An 11,274-nucleotide genomic window follows, 5' to 3' on the forward strand; every position below is an offset into this window, starting at 1 on the left:
GAAGGCCACGTTAATTTATAGAAAGGCCTATTGTTTTGTTTTTAATTAGTGAGAGTGAAGTGAATAGCATAAGCAGCGTCGAGAGGGGGAAGGAAAAACGTCACCAGGGTGCTCTTCAATCGCGACGAAAGGCGTCATTTTTAGGGAACCAATGAGATACAAGGGCTGATTTGATTGACGTTTAGGGGTAAGGAGTTTAGCTTTCGAACATGATAGGGACATTGGGAGCCATTTTAATAAATAAATACGTTCTTTTCAAAATAGATAGATGCACACTTATCTTGTAAATATATAATATACTTCTGGTGTTAGTAAAAATATATTTTAATAAAAAAAGAACCACCACGAAAATCTCTAAACCCGTTTCATAATCTTAAAATCTGTCTAAAGATTTTATGAGAATTCAATATCCCGTAACACAGAATAATAAAGAATTTTTCGACTTTTCGCGAAAAGAAAAACGTATTTAAAATGAATCTTGAACAGCGAACCAATTCCCGTTTCTGAAGCTATTACCCCGGCCGTAATGAAGAACGATCTTTGAGAGATTCCTAACCGCTAAGCCTTGGCTTCCCTTTATTATTAGAGCGCGCAAAATTGAAAAGGGGGCCAGGAATCCCAAGTTTTCAATCTCTCCTTTATTGCAGAACGCTAGCGCCCCCGTAAGTAGGACCTCCTCGTTCTACTTTTGGAGCCGCCAGAAATCGAACGCTTCGGAGATATTATATAATGGTCGGTTTCAGGAAATCCAGTCTCAACTCACATTGCTTCTCCGGCTCTTCTCACGAGCAGCTCCAATAATATTGCTTGACTGAGCCGGTTTCTAAAAACCGTGTTAAATCAAGCAAAGAATCCATATAAACACCAGCATACGTTTTGCGCAGGTGTCGGATTCATTGCTTGATTGAGCCCTTTTCTTATAAAGCGCGTGAAATCAAGCAATGTATCCAAATAAACAATACTAGCATACGTTTTGCGCAGGTGTCGGATACATTGCTTGACTGAGCCGGTTTCTAAAGCGCGTTAAATCAAGCAATGAATCCAGATAAACACTACCAGCATACGTTTTGCGCAGGTGTCGAACCCAAACCTTAATGTTCGCATTTCCCTGTTGCTTGGTTTTGCGCTTGTTGCTGCCTACTTCCAGGGGCTAGTAGGCCACACTTTGAAGCTCTCTGGCGCTCTTTTATCTCATCGTAGGAAAATGGGAAAAACACAAGTATACTTCTCAACTCACCCCCTACAATTCCTTATAATTTTTGCATAACCTTTTGAAACACCCTGCATATCAGACTATCTCTCACCACTCAGATGAATTTTCAAATATAAATACATGTTCTTTCATTAGCTGAATTTTGGATTGATTACCAATAAGCTCATGGTTATTGATTATTAACTTTGGTTTTAAAACATCAAATTAATTGATTTAAAACTTTTTTTTACTAGATATTTAAAAATTTTATGCCTCTTTTTCCTAGGCAAATTTTATTAATGTATGGATAATTTGCATGTAATTTAATGTAATCCAAAATTTTAATTCATCTGAAATAAATTTAATTTTATAACTACTCTTAATTATTTTATTTAATAATGTATTTATAATTTGTTTGCAATTTAATGTAATCCAAATTTTTTTTATTATTCTGAATTAAATTTAATTAGTAGTTTAATTTAATTGTAACAGCTACCTTTTTTGTACATTTTCATAAATATATGTAGGTATTATAGGTGATTGAAATCAAATCTCACGCTAAGCTCAATTTATTATTAAGTGAAGAGCTCTTATCTAAGGTCCGCTCATCTTTAGACCGAAAGAGGCAATAATCATAATAATTAGCTAGGCTAATATCGAAGGCACCACCCTAGGCCCAAGTCAATTACTCTCTTCTGCTCATTTATTTAACTCTCTTCTGCTCATTTATTTAACTCTCTTCTGCTCATTTATTTAACTCTCTTCTGCTCATTTATGTAACTATCTTCTGTTCATTTAACTATCTTCTGTTCATTTAACTATCTTCTGTTCATTTAACTATCTTCTGCTCATTTAACTCTCTTCTGCTCATTTAACTCTCTTCTGCTCATTTAACTCTCTTCTGCTCATTTAACTCTCTTCTGCTCATTTAACTCTCTTCTGCTCATTTAACTCTCTTCTGCTCATTTAACTCCCTTGTGCTAATTTAACTATCTTCTGCTAATTTAACTATCTTCTGCTAATTTAACTATCTTCTGCTAATTTAACTATCTTCTGCTCATTTAACTATCTTCTACTCATTTAACTCCCTTCTGCTCATTTATTGAACTCCCTTCTGCTCATTTATTGAACTCCCTTCTGCTCATTTATTGAACTCTCTTCTGCTCATTTATTGAACTCTCTTCTGCTCATTTATTGAACTCTCTTCTGCTCATTTATTGAACTCCCTTCTGCTCATTTATTGAACTCTCTTCTGCTCATTTAATGAACTCTCTTCTGCTCATTTAATGAACTCTCTTCTGCTCATTTATTGAACTCTCTTCTGCTCATTTATTGAACTCTCTTCTGCTCATTTATTGAACTCTCTTCTGCTCATTTATTCAACTATCTTCTGCTCATTTATTTAACTATCTTCTGCTCATTTATTTAACTATCTTCTGCTAATTTAACTCTCTTCTGCTAATTTAACTCTCTTCTGCTCATTTAACTCTCTTCTGCTCAATTAACTCTCTTCTACTCATTTATTTAATACTCTTCTACTCATTTATTTAACTCTCTTCGGCTCATTTATGCAACTATCTTCTGCTCGTTTATTCAACTATCTTCTGCTCGTTTATTCAACTATCTTCTGCTAATTTAACTCTTCTGCTCAATTATTTAACTCTCTTCTGCTCATTTAACTCTCTTCTGCTCATTTAACTCTCTCTTCTGCTCATTTAACTCTCTCTTCTGCTCATTTAACTCTCTTCTGCTCATTTAACTCTCTTCTGCTCATTTAACTCTCTTCTGCTCAATTATTTAACTCTCTTCTGTTCAATTATTTAACTCTCTCTTCTGCTCATTTAACTCTCTCTTCTGCTCATTTAACTCTCTCTTCTGCTCATTTAACTCTCTTCTGTTCAATTATTTAACTCTCTTCTGTTCAATTATTTAACTCTCTTCTGTTCAATTATTTAACTCTCTTCTGTTCAATTGTTAACTCTCTTCTGCTCAATTATTTAACTCTCTTCTACTCATTTATTTAACTCTCTTCTACTCAATTATTTAACTCTCTTCTACTCATTTATTTAACTCTCTTCTACTCATTTAATAATTATTATTATTATACTTTAATTGTCTATCGTGTTGAAATAGCTAAAGATAAATCATTTTTAGAAATGTTAATAGAATTTTGATCTCGTTTTGACTCCAAGCGCTCTAAAATGAGCGGAGCGTGCCCACCTCTAGTTTGAGATATGACAGTGGGCACGAGCTAGCAGGCCTTCTGTCGATAATGACCTGGGCCGGTCCTCGTGCTGCTGGTGAACTGCGTTGTTTCCGGGGGACGATTTTTATCGTCCTTCTAACGCTCGATAAATTATCGCCGGACGCGTCCGCTTATTAAACTGTCTATCCGTCGATAAATTTATTCACTTGTTTGTTATTCTGTCCTTGTATATTTCTCCGTAAGTTATGTCAAGAATTTATTCAAGTTAATAAAGAATACCTGTTCCCCTCGTGATCGCCTTCAGAAAAACCGGGGATTTTAGTTGCGGCTTCATATTCTTTGTAAACCCGCGTGCATTCTTGTTTATGTTTTATCCAGAAATAGGAAACTGTATTGCGCTGTATTGATACATTTCTAGCTAATTTTTATGGTTTCGAAAATGAATTGTTAATCCAATTATATACAGAAATTGGTTGTCAGTGAAAATAAATCCACAAAGACTAATAACTTTCCTTATTATGGATTTGCTAATCAAGTTCTAGTAATTTTTCAGTGGTGGAAATCGATTGAAGTAGGGGATGTACACATCAAATACCAAATTGAATACTTAGAACGTTGACTATTTACGGTCAGTTAACCGATAGAATACGAAATAGTATTTCGAATAACAAATTATTTAACAAATCGTTCGTATATTTTGAAATATAAAGACTGAAAAATGAAAACTGAACGTTGTAATAGGAAATTTTAAGGTTTTTATTTGCTTTGTTGTAAATATCAGTGATTTTATGAGCTTTTTGTTAAAAATAAATATTTAACTTTTTCACAAACTATTTTAACATCAAATATTTTATACTTCTCTTTTCGATGTATCGAATATTTCATAACGAAAAACGAATATTCAGAAATTTATTCGTTTCGATGAATTTAATATATTTCAAAACGAAAAACGAATATTCGCAAATTTATTTGTTTCGATGAATGTAATATATTTCATAACGAAAATCGAATATTCGCAAATTTCATTGTTTTGATGAATCGAATATTTCATAACGAAAATTGAATATTCGCCAATTTATTTGTTTTGATGAATCGAATATTTCATAACGAAAGTAGGATATTCGCAAATTTAATTGTTTTGATGAATCGAATATTTCATAATGAAAAACAAATATTCGCAAATTAATTTGTTTCGATGAACTGAATATTTCATAAAGAAATTTTAATTTGAAGTGAGATTTCTGGCCAATTCGGGGGTCTTCATAAACCGCGTACGCACTATTGTGATATTTGAATTTCGTACCAATTGATACAGGTGCCATTTAACTCCAAAAAAAACATGGCTACCCTATTTCCAAAACCAGGTAACTCAAAATATTCGGTTTGTCTAAAAATTAATTTAAATTAACGTTTTCGCGTTTCGTTACCTTATTTCCAAAACCAGGTAACTCGAAAAATTTATTTTCGATAAAATTCTTCTTGGGCATATGTTGATGTACAAGTTGATTGAAAATTTGTTCAAATTTAAATTTAATATTTAAAATATAGTTATAACATCGGGGGGATTGTGTGTACTTAATTGTCCGTGACATCTTGTTTTTAAAGGGAATATAACATCCAACGCGTTCTTGAAGGAAAACCCCAAAACCACCGGAAGGGAGAGACCGATATCGGAATCAATTTGGGTAGGGCGACACAGAAATACTAAAGGATATATTAATAACGATCTCAAAACTTAGGAACCACCATATTAAATTACATAGTAAAATCGTTAATTTTTCGGTTTTATTTTTAGAGTTTGTGTAGAAACAGAACGTTCTACAGAAACGACTCTAAAATTGCTCCTAAATGTCAATAATTATGGATTACATGGATTTCTTTGTCGTGTACGCTTGAGTTATTTTTGAACGAATAAAGTAGTCCCACGCTCCGATTTTAAAAATATCGTTACTCAGCTGATTTTTTTTAATAATATCGTTACTTTGATTTTAAAATTATCGTTACTTTGATTTTAAAATTATCGTTACTTTGATTTTAAAATTATCGTTACTTTGATTATAAGAAATATCGTTATTCAGCTGATTTTTAAAAAATATCGTAACTCGGAATTTTAAAATTATCGTTACTCTGATTTTAACAAATATCGTTACTCTGATTTTAACAAATATCGTTACTCTGATTTTAACAAATATCGTTACTCTGATTTAAAAAATATCGTTACTCTGATTTTAACAAAAATAACTAAATTTTATATGTTACGGATATTTATGGATTAAGAATATAGTAATTTTATTTGAAGTTTCAATATTATTTGTTTAGTAAAAGTAGATGATGAAAACGTAATTTCAAGGTCTATAGAATCATTTGAAGAATTCAGGCCGAATTTCGGGTAGCACCTCCCCTTCCATCAGCTGACCCGGGCTTAGCTTCCACCCTCAAAACTCAATCGTTTTTCTGATTTTGACCAGTGAAACAATTTTGTTTATAACTTTTACGTTACCAGTCTTCACATTTAGAGGTCGTGATTACAAAAACTTCCAACAGGAATCCATACCTCTACTTGGAATGCTTATTGCGGCAGATTTTCGTCTCGATGTGGCCAACGGTTTCTTTGACGTCACTATGTTAACTTAACAAACAACTAGGTGAGAGGGGACGGCGCGCAGACGCGATTTTTTATCTCGTAGGCGGGGCCAAAGCCGTCAGAGTTATCTTACCATACGCGATACGGCAGGATAAGCATTCCATGTAGAGGTATGGATTCCTGCTTCCAATAATAACTTTATTCTTGAAAAACATCTCCATACGCTTCTGTTAAAATTTGAAGAAGGGTTGGGATTTAAAAAAAAAAAGATTCGTTTTAAGGACTGTAATTTACACTATCCATCATTTTTGCAAGCAAAAAATTCGACAACGTCTTGGCAACACAAACGCGTTGGTTGCTAACCGAGGCTTAGTTCCAAATATTTAAGACTACTTATTTTAATACACATCCTTTTGATTGACATAATTTGTAGTAGCAGAGGTATTGTTTTAAACAATATGGAATAGTTTTCTTCGCCTGTTGACGTTCGTAATAGAGAGGTTAAGCAAAGTGCTCTAAAAGTTTTAAAGGGAATATAACCTGCAAAGCAATCAATTAACGTTTTCGCGTTTCGCTACCTTATTTCCAAAAACCAGGTAACTCTAAAAATTCGGATTGTCTAAAAATTAATTTAAATGAACGTTTTCCCAAAATCAGGTAACTCGAAAAATTCATTTTCAATAAAATTACTCTTAGGCTTATTAATTTGACGTACAAGATTATTGAAAATTTGTTCAAATTTAAATTTAATATTTATAACATAGTTATAACATCCTTAAATTTTTCAAATATCCCTGTACAGTGGCGCCGAACATTTCTAAAGCCAAAGGCAAGAGTGGCCAGCGCTGCAAAAGTTGGTGCTCCACACCAAATACGGGAGGTTATATTCCCTTTAAGAACAACGTTGGGAGAACGTTAATGTTCTAGAAGAAACATCCTTTAAAATCTGTTAAGTGCGCTTTCAGTTCGCGGGTAACTCAATCAAGTACGTTCACAATCGAATATTAACAAATTGCACACCTTTCACTAACCCATGGTACACGAACAATTAAAAAGGTTGTTTGCCTAGGTGTATTTCAACTCAAAAAAGTATTTACCCTTTTTAACAAGTATGCTGCTTGATAAATAATAAGTTAAAAGGAACTTAACATTTCATATACTAATCTCCACCACTCGCCCCCTATTCGGCTTTCCGTTGCTCTTCGACTCGTTTTGAAATTTTTAATGATTAGGCTTAGTTTCTCTTTTCGTTTTAATAGTCACAAGCCAGATTTCCCGCACGGTACTGACGAGTCCCAAATAGGTCGAAACCGGTCTACCGTTGGAATTTCTGGCTATTTTACTTAATTTAATTTAGCTTTTCACTCGAAGATCTATCGCATCTTTTTGTTTGCTCGAAGACCTATCGGTACGAGCTATTAGTAAGTTTTTTTTAAATTTCTTAAAATTTGTTTAGGGTTTAGCTTTATTATCCCTTTTCTAATGGACTAATCTACTTATTCGCTAATTTTATCATCCTTTGATAAATAATAACTTGCAGGAATCCTTACCTCTACTTGGAATGCTTATCGCGTATGGTAAGATCACTCTGACGGCTTTGGCCCCGTCTACGAGAGAATAAATCCCCTCTGCTCGAGCTCCCCTCTCACGTTGTTGTTTGTTAAGTTAACATAGTGACGTCAAAAAAACCGTCAGCCACATCGAGACGGAAAACCTGGCGCGATAAGCGTTACAAGTAGAGGTATGGATTCCTATAAGTTGTCATAACTCTGTCTCGATTTTTGGAGTCGGAAAATTATAATTATCAGTATTTTCATTTAAAAAATAAAAAATATGGCGTCGTCTTGAAGTTGTTAAATATTCGACTCCGAAGTAAAAACAGGAAAAGTAAAACTTCTAAAATGTTCGTACTAGAAACTCCACTATAACAAAGTTGGTCAAAAATGTTCACTGCTGTGAATGGGTCTTTAAAGGGAATATAACCTCAAGGTTTTTTTTATGTTTTTTATGTTAACAATTTGGGCGGGAAATCACTAACCAGCGCCAAAAATATCTGAAGCCATAGGAGGGAGCGGGAAATGGTCGAAGTGTTGGGTTTCCACACCAAAACATCTGAGGTTATATTCCCTTTAAGATTCCAAGGTCTGTTCTATTAGAAGCGAAAAAGTTGGGATTTAAAAATATCCAAGTAGCCGCGAAGGATGAAATCTAATATACACCGCTTTTATTGTTTGCTTTTAGAGTGTTCGGCTGTTTTGAATATATCAGATTCGAGGGGGGAACTCTTGTAGCAGACACTGAGGCGCCACCTATATTTCACTTCTCGTTGGGGCTTCGTCTGCTCTCGGGTGGAAAATTTCCCTTTAAAAGCTCTAGTAATATTTTCCTTATTAATAGAATATTCATCTTAAACATCTGTTCTAGTTGGTTCACGCTTCGTTTAAAGATCTTGATTTACATCGCTGGGGATAGAGATGTTCGATTTTGCTTTTACAGCGATTTGTCAAAATCTGCTGAACCAAGAACCCATCAAAGCCACTGAAAACAAAGAAACATATGGGTGTGGTGGCCTGATCTACTACGCCCTCTTTTAACTTTTTATTTTTTTTACAATTTTCAATTTGGTCTGTGAAATATTGCATTATTATTTCAATTCAAAAGTTTAATGTAAATAATAATCAAATTTTCAATTTGGTCTGTGAAATAATGCATTATTATTTCAATTCAAAAGTTTAATGTAAATAATAATCAATTTTCAATTTGGTCTGTGAAATATTGCATTTTCAATTCTAAAATGTTTAATATAAATAATAATCAATTTTCAATTTTGTCTGTGAAATATTGAATTATTATTTTAATTCTTAAAAGTTTCATATAAATAATAAATAATAATCAATTTTCAATTTTGTCTGTGAAATATTGAATTATTATTTCAATTCATAAAAGTTAAATATAAATAATAATCAATTTTCAATTTTGTCTGTGAAATATTGAATTATTATTTCAATTCAAAAGTTTAACGTGAACAATAATCAAATTTTCAATTTTGTTTGTGAAATATTCAATTATTATATTAAATAATTTCAATGCTAAAAAGTGTAATATAAATAATAATCAATTTTCAATTTTGTTTGTGAAATATTCAATTATTATATTAAATAATTTCAATGCTAAAATGTTTAATATAAATAACAATTATTATATGTTAAATATTAAAATTTATTTATTAATTAGGAAGAATTTTACTTCGACTGTGCTGAAGAGGGCGCTGCGCGACATTAGGGAACTTACCTGCTTTTATTTAATTACGGCGTACGACGACCGCTGGGTTTCACTTTCTTATTAACACGTGACACTCGACACCGAGCGCGCATCGCGCTCCGTTTTTAAAACCAAACGAAGAAAGTATCTTAGGGTTGTGTAGTGCCATCTAGGAGCAACAAACACAGCACCCCACACGAGGAGAACGCAACCCGTCAAAAGTCGTGGATTTTCTTGTGGACATTTTTCATTGGCTAGACGCTTTAGCGCCTGCTGCCGTCGTAAGGGTAAAATTCGGAAATTGTCTCCCCCCCTCCCCGCCCGTAAAACGTTCAGCGTAAAGGCTCGTGACGCTCGTCCAATGAAATTCGTACACAACCCTTCGTTAGCGTGTTTAAAGGCTAGCTGCGTTCTCCTTGTGTTTGTTGCTCATAGGTACCATCCTTAGTATAGTCAGATTAAATATCTTCCTCATTACTTTGTAAGTATTAAAAATAATTCTAAAAACTATTAATTTTAAATATTTTAATAATATAAAATATTAAAAATCATGAAACTATATTAATTTATAACGTAATTCATATGACTGTTTGTTAATTTAGCAGTTTTATTGACACACAGATAGCCACAATGGCATTTTGCTGAACAAAAATCGAAAATGAGTGCATCGTGAAAGGAATACCCGATTGTTCTCAATAGCTTAGATCTGTTCTTGGAAGAATTCATAATTCCTTTATCGGCGATCGTGGCTCCATCTCCCGATTCGTTGTTGAATTAATAATTACAAAAGCTTTCGCAACTCGAGACACTGTTGTCAGTTTAAAAGTGGTTCTTCGAAGAATCTAGGAATGGCATTGTTGTTATTACAAAACGTCTACAGCTTGAACAACATTTACATTAATTAACATGAATCTCCAGTCTGTTTGTACCAACCTAGTTTATTGTAGTCATTGTGTTTTATTATGGTTAGTTAGTCTAAATATTTTGTTATATATCCTTTCAACGTTTCAATTATATAATGTGTATTTGTTTATTCCTATGAAAAATTTATATTTTAAAGCAACTGTCGGCTCTATCATTGCCACCTGTATTATGATAAGGCCCAGGCCCGGAGTTACGGTGTGCGGGGCCCTAGGCAGCAAGATATGAAATAGGGGCACAAAACTAGTTTTACACTGAAAGCGGGGGGCCCTAGGGAGTCGCCTCGCTTGCCTTGCTCTAATGCCGGCCCTGATAAGGCCTTTGTTATTAGACATGGGAATTAATATAGCCGATTCTTCGAAAAAACGACTTTACGTTAGAACGTGGTGCCATCTGTTAAAGCAACTGTAGGCTCTATCATTGCCCTTGTTAATAGAGATGGCAATGAATCTATCTGATTCTTCAAATAAACGACTTTACTGGAGAGCGTGGTGCCATCTGTTAATGGCAAAGGAAGCTAAAATTCATAATAGCGAAACGATAACGTCGTCAGAGAATCATTTTAGAGTATTATAATTAGACAAATTATACTCTAATTAGTGGACTTTAACCTAAATTATATATCCCATGTAAAATATATTGTAAAAAATTATTGTCAAATTTACAAACGATCCAATCAACGCGAGGGAGGGGTACCTATAAGTACCCGACTTTTTGGGGAAAATATAGCTTAAAGCAAGTGTCAGCTCGACGTCAAGTAGCTCTTTTTTCAACAGATGTCGCTATCGTCGTAATAAAAACAAGATAGTTAAGTAACATTTGGACCCAAAAGGCGGGTACTTATAGGTACCCCTCGCGTTGATTCGATCGTTTGTAAATTCGCCCATAAATTTAAATTACAGCAATTATAATCAATATTTTTACACGGGATATATAATTGAGGTTAAAGTCCACTAAGAAGAGTATAATTTGTCTAACTATAATATTCTACAATGGCTCTCTGACGACGTTATCCTTTGGCTATTTTGAATTTTAGCTTCCTTGGCGATAAATAGATGGCACCACGCTCTCCACTAAAGTCGCGTTTTCCGAAGAATCGGAAAAATTCAT

The sequence above is a fragment of the Leiobunum rupestre genome, chromosome 5, assembly GCF_980474605.1.
Source record: "Leiobunum rupestre chromosome 5, qqLeiRupe1.1.hap1, whole genome shotgun sequence".
Taxonomy (NCBI): domain Eukaryota; kingdom Metazoa; phylum Arthropoda; class Arachnida; order Opiliones; family Sclerosomatidae; genus Leiobunum; species Leiobunum rupestre.